The sequence below is a fragment of the Cyphomyrmex costatus genome, unplaced genomic scaffold (assembly GCF_001594065.2).
Source record: "Cyphomyrmex costatus isolate MS0001 unplaced genomic scaffold, Ccosl1.0 scaffold536, whole genome shotgun sequence".
Lineage (NCBI taxonomy): Eukaryota > Metazoa > Arthropoda > Insecta > Hymenoptera > Formicidae > Cyphomyrmex > Cyphomyrmex costatus.
In genome coordinates, this window is record NW_017279579.1 from 1 (window position 1) to 14,933 (window position 14,933).

At 35.0% G+C, this 14,933-nt stretch overlaps 1 long non-coding RNA gene and 1 pseudogene across 1 annotated transcript; one reads left to right on the top strand and one right to left on the bottom strand.

Annotated features, from left to right (window-relative positions):
- Positions 1-625: 625 nt before the first annotated feature.
- On the top strand, positions 626-1,218 carry LOC108778975 (uncharacterized). The gene is made up of 3 exons (XR_001940862.1): positions 626-810; positions 901-986; positions 1,070-1,218. It is a non-coding gene; the product is annotated as an uncharacterized LOC108778975 (long non-coding RNA).
- A 12,198-nt stretch (positions 1,219-13,416) lies between these two features.
- Positions 13,417-14,230, bottom strand: LOC108778973 (putative nuclease HARBI1; annotated as a pseudogene).
- Between the last annotated feature and the right edge of the window lie 703 nt (positions 14,231-14,933).

A 14,933-nucleotide genomic window follows, 5' to 3' on the forward strand; every position in this document is an offset into this window, starting at 1 on the left:
ACAAATGATGGAGAAAGAAATCTAATTAATAAGAATTTAATTAAATTAATAAGAATTTAATTAGATTAAGAATTGCTGTAACTTTTTTTTTTCGGCAATCTATGCGCGATTTTTGCTGCGTTTTTGCCATCAATAGCTAATTAGGTAGATCGCATTCTATATTTGCCGCGTTTTTACAGTCACGACGTGATGGCAGACTGTGCTCGATTTTTGCTGCGTTTCTGCTGTCAGTACTGGTTATGTCAGGTTGTGCTGTATTTTTACCGCGTTTCGCTGTCACGATGTGTTAGCAAATAATGATTGATTTTTGTTGTATGTTTATCATTGTATTATGTTGGCAGGCTAAGCTGTTAGAAACTAAGCTTAATGAGGAAGCAGCAGCTTGATATCTGCTGTAACGTCATGATCAAGTTTGCTGGCATACTGCTAGCATTTTGCTATCTGGGTAATTATAGTAAATGCAGGTAATTTTAAACATTAACATATTTCAAGTTGCAACGTTCTTCTATTTGCAGCTAATTCATTAAATAATGACAAGGATTTGAATTTCAATGATAATTGCTCAATAAGTAATATAAGCGATGTATTAGAACGTAATACAATAATTGAAATTGAAGATTCTGATTGTATTCCAAATTCCTTTGAGAACTGGAAATTAAAAAAGGGTGTTACAACTCCAAAGGATGTTACAACTTTAACCTCTCACAAAAAAAACAAACAGAAAAATTCCATATCCACCAATAAAGTCAACAATAGAACAATCAAGTGATTCTTCAGAAAATATTCATGTGCCTATTACATCAAGAAAATGTAAGACTAAATTCGGAAAGTTTTTTTGAAATATTTTTTTATTCATGTTGCTTTTTATTTAAAAATGTGATCGACGTTTTAATTTTGCAGTTAATCGAAACACACCGTTGAAACAATTATATTCATCAAGGGAACACTTCCAGTCCATTGCTGAGAAGCAAGCTAATGCTGAATTTGTAAATAAAAATCTTTAATTAGTAGAATGTAATTAAAAAAAGATAAGTATATAATTAATTTGTGAAATATATTCTGTTTGTAGATACATGCTGAATGTGCTAAAATTCATGCAGAAGCATGCAAAATGAATGTGGTTGCAATGACAAAAATTGCACATGCTGTACAAAAATTATCAGATACTGCTGCTGCACAGGTTGTTAACGATAGTCAACGCATACAAGTTTTCGAGAAACTCACAACAATTATGGAAAACTTATTGCCTACTTATATTCTATTATAATTTTCTTACCATTAGAATCTTATGTTTTAAAATTATAACAATCTATCTGTGATGTCATATTTATTTTTTCTTTTTGCATTTTTGTTTTTTTCTCCATAAAATGTGATTACCTCATATCGTATACTGTTTCTCGAGAGCTGTTCGGAGTCGCTCCGAATGAATCCAGCGGACTTAAAAGTATATTTTTAGACACGTAAAACATTCTTAATGTTCTTTTAGCATCTAAAAGAACACTAAAAGTGTTTTACACATCTTAAAGCGTACTTTTAAGTCAGCTGGGTTCATTCGGAGCGACTCCGAGCAGCTTCTGAGAGACAAAATGAACAATACCAATGTTGCACTCATATCAAATGAAACGACTAGGTAAAATTAAAGGAAATTAGTACCAATTCAATAATTTTGTTTCTATTTTTGCATTAAGTGCAGTATTAAGTTAATTTTTTAGTCATAAACCTAGTTGTAACATTTTTGAAATCATACAATACACGTGTGTATTGTATGACTTCATACATTAAAATACGCACTATGGATGTTAAATATGGGGCATTCCACGCGAAGTGATCCACCCAAAAAAAATTTCTTTTTCCGATCGGGCTGAAATTTGCACAATCTATTGTTCTATCAACCATGATAACTCACAGCAATTTTTACGGTGTTTGTGCAACGCGTTGTCTACTTACAGGGGCTCAAAGTTTCGGCGTTGAGAACGTTATGTCAAACTTCTCACTTCTATAATTTCTAGTGAACAGCACCGATTTTAAAAAACGACCAGTGATTCTTGAAGCATTTTTTACGTACTTTGATAATATATTATGAATGTTTAAAGAAAAACATTAATTTTTCGATATTTTGCAAAATTAACATTAAAATTCGATTTTTCTCAAAGAAAGACATCTTAGATTTTAATTTAAAAAATATGAAAAAAAAGAAGACAATTTTTCCAACAAAAAAGTTTCTTACTTCCAAGTTGGAGAAATTACTCCTTCTCGAGTTATAAGGCATTTTGTGTCTGAACTCGTACTCCGAGCCTCCGCAGCACGCATCGCCATCGCCAGCCGAGAGTCGCGGCGTTCCATGACTCTCAACTTTCGCCCTTTTTTTGTTTCCGATTTTAAGTTTTTTAAAGATAACATTTGTTTCTCCTCTTGCATTGACTTTAAGTGTTTTAGCAGCCGGTAGATGACCGATTTTCTCGAAATTGAAGTCACTTTCAGATTCCTATAGATGCAAAACTGACCGACTCGTGGTTTTGAAACGAATGATATATTATTATATACTCGTTGCCTGTTATTCTTATATAAGTAAAGTTATAATATTCTCTTCTTATAGTCTACTTTGTCTAATTGATTAGTACTATTCATCTTTGCTTTGTGCATCCCTAGTCGGAATTTATCTGGTTTTCCTAAATTGCCGTTTCGCCTCTACCATATCTCTTTTTTTTCTAATAGTGATAGTGTATAAAAATATAGCTTCACTATGGCTACCTCTTCACCCGTTTGGGGCGATAGGTGCGTAAATCCTTTAAATAAAAAAGGTCATGGAAAAGGAAAGGGGTTAAGGTTAATTTCTGCTTCATTACGTGAAAAAATGTCTTTGAAAGTGCCATTGAATAGCAAATTATGTTATTTATGCAGGAGTGAATTGCAGAGTTTAGAAAAACCCTCGACATCGTTACAAGAAAACGCGGAAATGAACGCAATCGAGAGTGTTCATGTAGACGATGTTTCCAAGATAGATGATCTTGTTGACGATGTTTCCGAGGTAAATAATCTTGTACACGATGATTCTGATTATGATATTAAATTTGCTTCTACACCTTCAAAAGATAATGCATCGGTATGCGAAAACGCATATCATAAAGCAAGCGTTGAAGTGTTTGAGCAAATTAAAGACAAATTTCGAAATTCCACCAGCACTTCAGAGAAATTTATGCTACTCACTCTCGCCCCAAAATCATGGGGACGAAAAAAAATAGCAGCCGAATTTAACGCTTCAGAACGACAAGTTAGAAAGGCAAAAGAAATGACAGATGAACACGGTATTTTAGCTTTGCCAAATGCAAAGAAAGGAGGAAGTAAATTACCTTCTGAAACGGAAAATCTTATTAAGGCGTTTTTAAACGATGAAAATAGTCGGCTTCTACCCGGTATGAAAGATTTCGTTTCAGTAAGGAATAAGGATGGATCACGTGAACACGTTCAAAAAAGATTAATTTTAAGCAATCTGTCTGAATTGTACGAAAAATTTAGAAACGACTATCCCGATGTAAAAATTGGAATTTCTAAATTTTGTGAGCTTAGACCACGGCACTGTGTTCTTGCTGGAAGTAGTGGAACGCATACCGTTTGTGTTTGTACGCACCACGAAAACGTCAAACTCATGATAGATGCAATTAATTTACAGGCAATTACAAAAGACACTGATCTTCCTCTAAAGTCTTATAGCGATTGTCTACAAGAAATTACTTGCAAAAACCCTACTTCTTCATGTCATCTTGGGAAATGTGAATTATGTCCTGATGGAGAAAGCCTTAAAAATCATTTACTAAGTATCCTGCATGAGCGTTACATTGACAGAATTGAGTTTCAAGTGTGGCAGCATACAGACAGAAGCACCTTGAAAACTGAAATAGTTGACAATGAAGAATTTATTGAACAACTATGTAGACTATTGTTTAAGCTCAAACCTCATGATTTTATTTCAAAAATGCAGTCATCCTATGTGAATGAATTAAAAACTACCTTACTTGATAATGAATTTATCGTACAATGTGATTTTGCTGAAAATTATGCTTTCGTGATTCAAAACGCAGCGCAATCATTTCATTGGAATAATAATCAGTGTTCTATATTTACTGCAGTTATATACTATAAAGAGCAAGAAGAGTTGAAACACCGTAGTATAGCGATTTTGTCGGATAGTTTGAAACACGATACGATAGCTGTCTATGAGTGTCAAAAAATTATTGTACAGTTTTTAAAAGAAAATTTCAACCCAGTTAAAATAATTTATTTCACAGACGGTACTGCTCAACATTTCAAAAATAAATATAATTTGAAAAATCTCCAGTTACACAAGCAAGATTTCGGAATTTTAGCAGAATGGCATTTCCATGCCACTGCTCACGGAAAAGGTCCATGTGATGGAGTAGGTGGAAACTTGAAGAGACTTTCTGCTCGAGCCAGTCTGCAGGCATCTGCAGAAAACCACATCTTAACTCCGATAGATTTATACCGCTGGGCAAAAGAAAATTTGAGTAAAACTGTTGTCTTTTTCAGTCCAAAATGTGATCAAGAAAATGCTACTGAAACGTTAAAAAGCAGGTTCGCAACAGCTGTCACGATACCAGAAACTCAAAAGTATCATGCTATTCTTCCTATTGATGATGAAAGCCTTGCATTTAAAAACTACTCTTTGGCTACAGATTATGAAGTTTACCCCAAAATAAAAACAAATAAAAGAAAGGCAAGCGGGCAAACACCAATGAAGGGGAAAACCAAACGAAATAGTTTGTAATTCATGTGAAAGGCAAACAAGATGATTGGAAAATGAACAAAAGTTTGAAATTATTTTCTTGTACTGAAGGTGTTACAATAGGGCTATAGGCGAAGGTTCACTAACGCGCCGGTAGCGGAACCCCTAGGGTGGTGCGGAAGTCCGTTACTGCGTTCATCATTTTATTTAGGCATAAAATGTCTTATAATTTAAAGGGAGTCATTTCTTAATTTCTAATGTAATACACTTTTCTGTTTAATAAAATTTCTAAGAATACAGTAATCCGATCAAATCTGTCACCTAACGGCTGCTAAAACATTTTATGTTAATCTAATAGGAGCAACGAAATGTTATTTCAAAACAAATTTCAATCAAGGACGTCATAGCAACACTTATTTATTTGTTATACGTTTATATTTTCAAAGATATGAACAGTAGACTTATAAATAAATGTTTTGTAAGTAACAGAAAATGCGATTTAATAAAAAAAAAATGGTAAACGTTGAGAATTGTATGAAACGCCGCGCCGCGACTCTCGGCTGGCGATGGCGATGCGTGCTGCGGAGGCTCGGAGTACGAGTTCAGACACAAAATGCCTTATAACTCGAGAAGGAGTAATTTCTCCAACTTGGAAGTAAGAAACTTTTTTGTTGGAAAAATTGTCTTCTTTTTCATATTTTTTAAATTAAAATCTAAGATGTCTTTCTTTGAGAAAAATCGAATTTTAATGTTAATTTTGCAAAATATCAAAAAATTAATGTTTTTCTTTAAACATTCATAATATATTATCAAAGTACGTAAAAAATGCTTCAAGAATCACTGGTCGTTTTTAAAAATCGGTGCTGTTCACTAGAAATTATAGAAGTGAGAAGTTTGACATAACGTTCTCAACGCCGAAACTTTGAGCCCCTGTAAGTAGACAACGCGTTGCACAAACACCGTAAAAATTGCTGTGAGTTATCATGGTTGATAGAACAATAGATTGTGCAAATTTCAGCCCGATCGGAAAAAGAAATTTTTTTTGGGTGGATCACTTCGCGTGGAATGCCACATATATAGTATAGTAATCAGAGAAATATGTAACACGATGTGAAATCGATTTGTTTTTTTTTGTTTTTATGTTCGAAAGTGTATTGATTGCATGCTATATGTTTTTTTCAAATGAGTAAAATTTTTCAGCTATTAATTTTTGTTACAAAAAATTGATTGAAATATGATAAATAATTCATAATCAAAATATTAAAAAATGTTTTATTTTTGTCCTCATTTCATTTATACAATACATTTTTAATCGAAGGATTACTTCGTATAAACTATATATCTTGATATGAACATTTAAAATTATAATTAACTCCTTTTTTAATAAAAAATTACATATTTAACAGGAATTACAGTATATAAATTTGATGAATTAAACGAACTTAATGAATTAAAACGAAATATTAGCCTTATCAACACTTAATGAAACACACTGTACAATAAACATTATAAATCCTAAATATTACAATGTTGCTAACAAATTTCGTGATTTGTTAATAAAACAATTTATGAAAGCTTTGTCAACTTGCATGAATATTTGCAAAAATATTCATGATCTTTTATCACGCATATGAACAAATTTAGAAAAGTTGTATTCTATCTTAAATAATGTATGCACATTACACAATTTTTACGGAAAATAAAAGAATCCATGGAATATTTTGGAAATTACAGTAATACAGGTTGTAGAAATATATATGAGACAATTAGACATACATAAATGGTGCAAATTTCAAGCTATTCATGTTACGCTTGTACAATTTTATCTGCCAAATCTTTCTGCTATTAAACGCTTCTGGATGCGTCGTGCGATAGCAAAAGGTCCACGAGCATTATTATTTTCATTAGTATCATTAGCACAATTTTCATACATATGTTCATCATGATCTAATTCATCGTATAAATCATCAACTATACCATGATATGAACATGATCCCAGATAGCAAAATGCTAGCAGTATGCCAGCAGTATGCCAGCAAACTTGATCATGATGTTACAGCAGATATCAAGCTGCTGCTTCCTCATTAAGCTTAGTTTCTAACAGCTCAGCCTGCCAACATAATACAACGATAAAAATAAAACAAAAATCAATCATTATTTGCTAACACATCGTGACAGCGAAACGCGGTAAAAATACAGCACGATCTGACATAACCAGTACTGACAGCAAAAACGCAGCAAAAATCGAGCACAGTCTACCGTCACGTCGTGACTGCAAAATCGCGGCAGATATAGAATGCGATCTACCTAATTAGCTATTGATAGCAAAAACGCAGCAAAAATCGCGCATAGACTGCAGAAAAAAAAAAGTTACAGCAATTCTTAATTTAATTAAATTCTTATTAATTTAATTAAATTCTTATTAATTATATTTCTCTCTCCATCATTTGTGTCCTCTCCTTAAGTGCTGAACTGACTAATAAATACCTAGGAAAAAACTTTTAAACCTGATAGGATTTGAACTCGTGACTCGATCCACGGTCCAGTTCTGAGTCGTTCACCTAACGTACTGCTCCACTGTTACCTTATTGACAGAGATGTTTCGAATTGTCTATATATACTTTTAATAAAAATATTTTATTAAATAGACAATTTATATAAATAGACAGATTATGCATGATTTTTGCTGCGTCTTCGCCATCAATGGCTGATAGGGCAGATCACGTTCTATATCTGACGCGTTTTTGTAGTCACGACGTGACGGCAGGCTGTGCTCGATTTTTGCTGCGTTTTTGCTGTCATAATATGACAATAAGTGTGCCAGATTTTTAACAACATTTTGTTGATTTAACATGTAGTCATGTTTTATATCAAGTTTTGATCTATTTTTTGTTAATTTATTTTGTCAGCATGTATTGCTCGATTTCTGCTTGCTTTATTTCGGCAAAGTTTGATGAATTTTTACAGAATTTTTGCTAGTGTATTATGACGCAGGTCTGCTCTATTTTTGCTGCATTTCTGTTATGGCTATACTGAAACGGTAAACCGTGTTCGACTGCTGCTAGATTTTTGCCATTATAATATGTAGCATAAATTTGCAATGCGTGCTTTTGGTGGGTTTGGCTATCTGGGATGATGATGAACTATAGCATTTCGTATATTATGTAGGACTGCGCAAGCGTTAACAATTCTTCCAGCGAAGCTAGGTTCGTACTGCAAAACCCTGTGTCGAGAAAGACATCTCCAAGTTCACTTTAATACACCAAAAAGACGTTCAACACAATTTCTTGCGCTACATAGCGCTTCGTTATATGCGAAACGTGGAGTTCCTTCTGGTTCTCGAGGCAAAGGAATTAATAACCAGGGTTCCAAAGTTGTTATATATCGTTATTAGTAATTATGCACACATACATGAGCTCATATATCAGTATATTGAGTAGCAGGTATCGTATATACACAGACGGGTGACGGTGACCCACGCTCCGGCTAGGCTGTCGCGTTACTGCCGTTCGGTAGATAATTCGACATGTCGCTAGTCTCACGCTCACACACACATACCAACGCGCATCGGATACACCACAACTCTCCCTCACTTTTATTTAAGATTTATTAGTCGTGGAGATCGGCGCAAACCCAGTTCGCTTGGTTTGCCTTTAATAATTTGATCCGCGTGTCTTTTTTTTATACCCTTATTTTCGGTCTGTACTGCGTAAGTGGTGGGCGAGGTCTGCTTTATAATTTTTCCCGTACTACGCTTATCTACATTAGAACCGAAATCATCAAACAATACATCATCGCCAATTTTCAAATCTACCCGCCGTTTGCCTGATCTCGATAAGATTTGTGCACGCTGCTTAACATCTACCGTTTCAGCCACATTTGGCTTCAGAAGATCGAACCATGTCCGCAACTCTCGATTGTACATTAAGTATGCTGGACTTCTGCGCGTAGTGCAATGTTCAATGCTTCTGTAATCGAACAGAAACATATTCACCGCAGTTTCCACCTTTTCTCCCCCCTTAACGATTTTATGGACTTTGTCTTTGAAAGTTTGAATAAAATTTTCCGCTGCTCCGTTTGTGGCAGGATGGTAGGGAGGTGAAAAACTGTGCTTTACTCCATTTCGAAGTAAAAATTCGTGAAATTCCGAACTTCTAAATTGTGGTCCTCCATCTGTGACACAATGCAATGGTAAGCCTAACCGCGCGAACAACTCTTTGAACACCTCGACTAGTTTACATGCTTTGGTATTGTTGTGGAAATTTATGACTTCCGGCCATTTGGAATGAGCATCAATAATTATAAGATACATGTTTCCGTAAAACGGTCCTGCGAAATCACAATGTATTCTGCTCCATGTCTTGGTAGGCCAAGGCCACGTTGATAAAGGCGTACGTTGCGGTTTTTTCTGCTCTGTTAAACAGATTTTACATTCTTTTACCAATGACTCTATATCGGAGTTTATTGAGGGCCACCAGACATATGAGCGAGCGAACATTTTGATTTTGACCATTCCCAGGTGCGTTGCATGCAATTCGCGTAATATTAATTTTTGCATATTTGTTGGAATGACTGCTCTTAATCCTAAAAATAAACATCCTTTTTCAACAGTCAGTTCTAGTCTTTTTGAAAAATACGTTTTCTCTATATTCGATAGATCCTTTTCGTTTGGCCAATTATTCATTACATACTTAATAATTCGGCTAATCATTGTATCTTTTTTACTAACATCTGCTAACATTTTACAATCTAACGTTTGCATACCTTCTTCAAAAAAATTTATATATGAGAATTGAGTTTCAAGTTCTGAAAATAGAATGTCGTTTGATTTATCATCAACAGGCAATCTTGATAGCGCGTCACAATTTGCATTCGATTTCGATTTTACATGTTCGATCGTATACCGAAACCCTGATAGATAATACGCATATCTTTGTAAACGATTATCAGCTGTAACTGGGATACCTTTCCGTGGTCCTAATATGAAATGTAAGGCTTTATTGTCCGTTCTTAGAATAATTGTTTTACCGAATACATATTGAAAAAATTTTTTAAATCCGAAGACTATTGCCATTGCCTCTTTATCCAAAATCGTGCGATTTAACTCTTTTTTTCCTATTCTCCTTGACGCAAATGCGATTGGTCGTTCTGACCCATCTGCATACATATGGGATAATATTGCGCTAATACCATAATCCGAAGCGTCACACGCTAACAATAATTTTTCTTTCGGATTGTAATGCGCTAAAATTCTAGGTGAAATTAGTTCGTTCTTGATCCATTCAAATGCTTTCGTGCAATCGGCATTCCAATAGAATTTATCGTTATTCTGCAAATCATATAGTGGTTTTAAATTTACCGACCTATTACTCAAAAATCGATCATAAAAAGTTGCTAGCCCCAAGAATGAACTAAGTTCTTTTTGATTTGTCGGTTGTGGTGCATTCAATATTGCACTCACTTTTGATTTTGCCTTGTGTAGCCCGTTCTTATCAATGACGAAACCTAGAATTTCTATTTTTTCTTGGAAGAATTTACTCTTATTTTTATTGACTCTAAGTCCACATTCTTGCAATCTCTCACATACCGCATTCAAATTTTCCATGTGCTCGTCCTCTGTTTTACCTGTGATATAAATATTGTCTAGATAAGCAATTGCACCCTTGATACCTCGCAAACACTCATCCATTTTTCTTTGTACATCTGATGGAGCGGGAGATACCCCTTCCGGTATATTCTTATATCTAAACAGACCTTTATGCGTTATAATTGTAAGTAAATGGGTGTATTTTTCATCGACTGGAAATTGCATATATGCGTGCGTCAAATCCAATTCTGAAAACAGGGTGCCTCCCTGCAGGCTTGAAAAGATTTCATCAATCGTATGAAGCGGATATTTATCTAAGACTAAATGTGGATTCAATGTCAATTTGAAATTTCCACATAACCTGATGGAATTATTACTTTTGAAAACTGGTATTATGGGTGTTGCCCATTCACTAATTTCAACTGGTTCAATGTGACCGAGGTTTAATAGCCTATTAATTTCGTTCTCAATAAGTGGCTTTAACGCATGCGCAACATTATTACATTTCAAAGCTATGGGACGCGCGTCGTCCTTTAAGTATAATTTTGTTTTGCTTTTATTGTATTTTCCGGGAGTTTCACTAAACAAATTATAATATTTTTTAAAAATAAGTTTTGTTATGGTGTCTACATCCATTTTATTCAAACGACTTTTAATTTCCTCATTTAAGTTTAACGGCCATAACCCTAATTTATGTAACCATTGTCTCCCTATTAATGTTGGGCCTGATCCTTGTAAAACAAATATTTCACCTATTTCTTTTTTCCCGTTATATTCAATTTCCAAATTTTCTAATTTACCGACCGGTTTCAAGATACTATTATCATATGTTCTCAAGTGTTTAATCGTTTTACCAATTGTATAATTTTTGAAATATTTATCATAACCAAGTTCTGATGTTACCGTTGCATAAGTACCTGTATCCACTTCCATTTGGACTCTTTTTCCATTCACACCTACATTCATGAACATTGGCTTCGCATCGCCGTTGCTGCTTGCATACTTTACACATACACGCTCATCATTATCTGCAATTTCTAATTTGAGAAATTCGTCGTGATGCGTCGACTGTCCCGTTGCCGATGATTCCGATGCCTCGTCCTCCTGAAGCATTTTCAGCTGTTGATGTTGCTTGGTGTTGTCCTTACTCCTGCATGCTCTGTGTAAATGGCCCTTCTTTCCGCAACCGTTGCACGTATAGTCGCGGTATCGGCAATCTTTGCTTACGTGATTTTTTCTTCCGCAGCAGTAGCACGTTATACCGTCGTGCAGATTTTTTTGTTGCTGGGTGCCACTTGCTGACATAGTTTTTGCTTCCTTCTGTTTCATATACCCTTTGCTGTTCCATTTCGATTTCTGCCTTGAACTTTTTAGCGAAAAAACATCATTCTTTTGACTCTTATGATCCAATGCATTCAGCGAACATGATGCATTTTTCTCCGCTGCTTCTTTGGCAATCGCTTCTTTCAGTGCCGTATCAAAATCTAAATTTTCTATCTTGAAAAGCGCTACTCTGGTATCGTGGTCTTTCAACCCACACACAAACTGATCTCTAAGTGCAACTTTCAAATCCGCAAATCCACAATGCAGACTTAACTTCCTTAATTTTGCTGTAAACTCCGCAACGCTTTCGTTTTGCTCTTGCTTCGCCATGTTAAATTTACAGCGTTCCATTACCTCTGAAGGCTTCGGCGATAAATGGTCGTTCATGAGTTTGACTAAATCTTCGAATGTTTTTGTTGCCACTTTTGCCGGTGCTGTCAGTTGCTTCATTAACTTGAACGCGTCTACATCCAATCTTGTTAACAGTTGTGCAGCTTGCTTTTCTTTTTTCACATCACGTGCTACAAACAGCATTTCTAATTGTTCAACGAACGTCTCCCAATCGTCTTTATTCAGCACAAATTGTAGCTTTATTCCGTCTGCCATTTCACTACTTTCACTTTCCGTGCTTAAGTCGTCGCTTGTTGTCGAAATTATCGAACTTCTCTCTTCGCTGCTATTATCAGTGTTATTGTCACTGTTTTTGTCCGTGTTTATTTGGCCTTCGACTGTGGGCCCCTTGCTTTCCTTGCTAGCCGGTTCTTTATTACGTAATTCTTCTTTCACTGTCTTACGTAATAATTTTCGCAATTTAGTGAAGTTGCTATCTTCTGCGAACGCTATACCTCGGTGCTCCAATTCATTTTTCAGACTCTCTTTATTCAGAGTTTGTATCCACGCTGCACCTTTTCTTTCCGACATTCACGAATATGCACAATTTGATGCGTAATAAACTCACCTCTCCGAGTCGCAACACGTGGTGCCTTTGCTCTCAAACCCCTTCCGGTTTCTCGAACATTAATTTTCCACTGTGTACTAGCACTCGTGATGCGCACTATACTGCGTTTTGGTTCGCTGTTGCTCGTCGCCAAGTTGTTATATATCGTTATTAGTAATTATGCACACATACATGAGCTCATATATCAGTATATTGAGTAGCAGGTATCGTATATACACAGACGGGTGACGGTGACCCACGCTCCGGCTAGGCTGTCGCGTTACTGCCGTTCGGTAGATAATTCGACATGTCGCTAGTCTCACGCTCACACACACATACCAACGCGCATCGGATACACCACACAAAGGATAACCTGAATCACCTGCATAAACGATATATTTCACACTTATTTCAGCTTCTTAGCAATTTACAATCAACAGAACGAATTTAGGAATTAAAAATAATGATATAAATCATAAATCGATAATGAAAGCACATTCCACAGCAATAATTTCTAACATAAAAAATAAAAATATAATTACCAATGAGATATGTACGTTCGTCGTTCACCACGATTGTATGCACGTTCCATCACTCGTCGTGCAGCGGAAGCACTCCATATATACGCATCATGTCGTGCTCCGGGATATCTTGCGTTGACATTTAGTATTTTTAAAGTCGGATCACATATCTAAAAACTTAAATAGTGATACACAAAAAAACTTAAATAGTTAAGAGCCTTCTACAATAAGCCGCAAGTTAGAAGTCCTAAGTCTTAACCAGTCTTAACCTTAGTCATACAAGGTGGCTATTGGCCAACTTCACTGATTATGACTTATGATCGCTTAGGACTTCTGACTTGCGGCTTATTGTAGAAGGCTCTTTAAACTTCAGCAAATTAATCAATCACAATCGAAAATATAAGGCTCTAACTTAAGCAATAACAAATCCATAGAGTTGATTTTCCTACTAATTAAGTTTTTTGTATGTTATAACCTTTACCATTTGCACATTCAATGAATGATATCCATGATGATTAATGTAGGCTTCTTCATGCTCTTTGGGTGCAAGAATTGGTATGTGAGTGCAATCAATCGCTCCAATAGCCCCTTCAAACGGTTGACGTGCATTTTGAAATTGCATTCTTGCTAAATGCCTGCTTGCTGGACTAATGGGAAATTCTACCCACAGTCTAAATATTAAGTCATTGATTGCATCTGTCACTTTATGTAGACATCTGCTGATCGATGTCTGACTCATAGAAATGCCCCACTGCTCACCCACAGGACGTTGAAAACAGCCAGTTGCATAAAATCTAACTGCTGACAATACTTATAACATATAAAATATGTACTAATATGTACTATGAATGAAATCAATTAAGAACAATTATTGTTATAATGAAACAAAAATATATTGTTATAGCAATGTATATTACTTGTTTGTCTGCAGATAATCCGGTAATTCTTGTTCGTTGTAATCGTGGTTCTAATGCATCAGCAAGATAAAAAATTAAGTCCGGTGTTAAACGGTACAGTTCCTTAAATTCATTATTTGTCAAATCGAATGGATTTTCTGTTGCTCGCAACAATTGTCGTTGCGCTCTTCGTCTCAAACGTTGAACACGATCTTCCATCACCATTAACCCTCAAATGGTACACTTCGTTTTGGTATACACAAACGGTACACTAGTGCGAATTGGGATTTTATGATTTCATTCTCTAATCGCATCATGAAAAATGCATTAAAAAATTTTTGTGTATGTACATGTTAGGGGTAAAATTTCCCGACAAATCGATTGGAATTATTGAATTAAGATTACAGGTTTACAAATTACAAAAAAAATTGTTATTAAAAAAAGGACTCTTTAAAAAATGATCGTTTGGTGGAAATTCGCTGGTGCAAATTCGCACTAGAGTACCATTTGAGGGTTAAATCTGCAGCAAGATAGTCAAGAGCCATCCTAAATCAAAAAATGAAAAAATCATTTTAGGAAAAGTAAAAAAACAAAATAGGAACTAACAGTTTGCGGTATCTTTGTTGTAATTAATATTATTCTTCTGCACTTTGGTATGTATCATTTCCGATTTCTTTTATAATAATAATTGATTCCAAGTCTATAATCATTCTTCCAGTCAAACGAATGATTAAATTTGACTCATATTTTACACATATTATGTAGGTGACCCGTCAGATACGTATATAACATCGTATAATAGTTTGAAATACAATGAATTGTTATTGAATTCTTATGTACTTACTTTCAACCTGATTATTAATATTAGTTATATTTCTTCTAATCTCTGATAGTTCGCTGTGTCACATGTATTTCAAAATAGGTAATG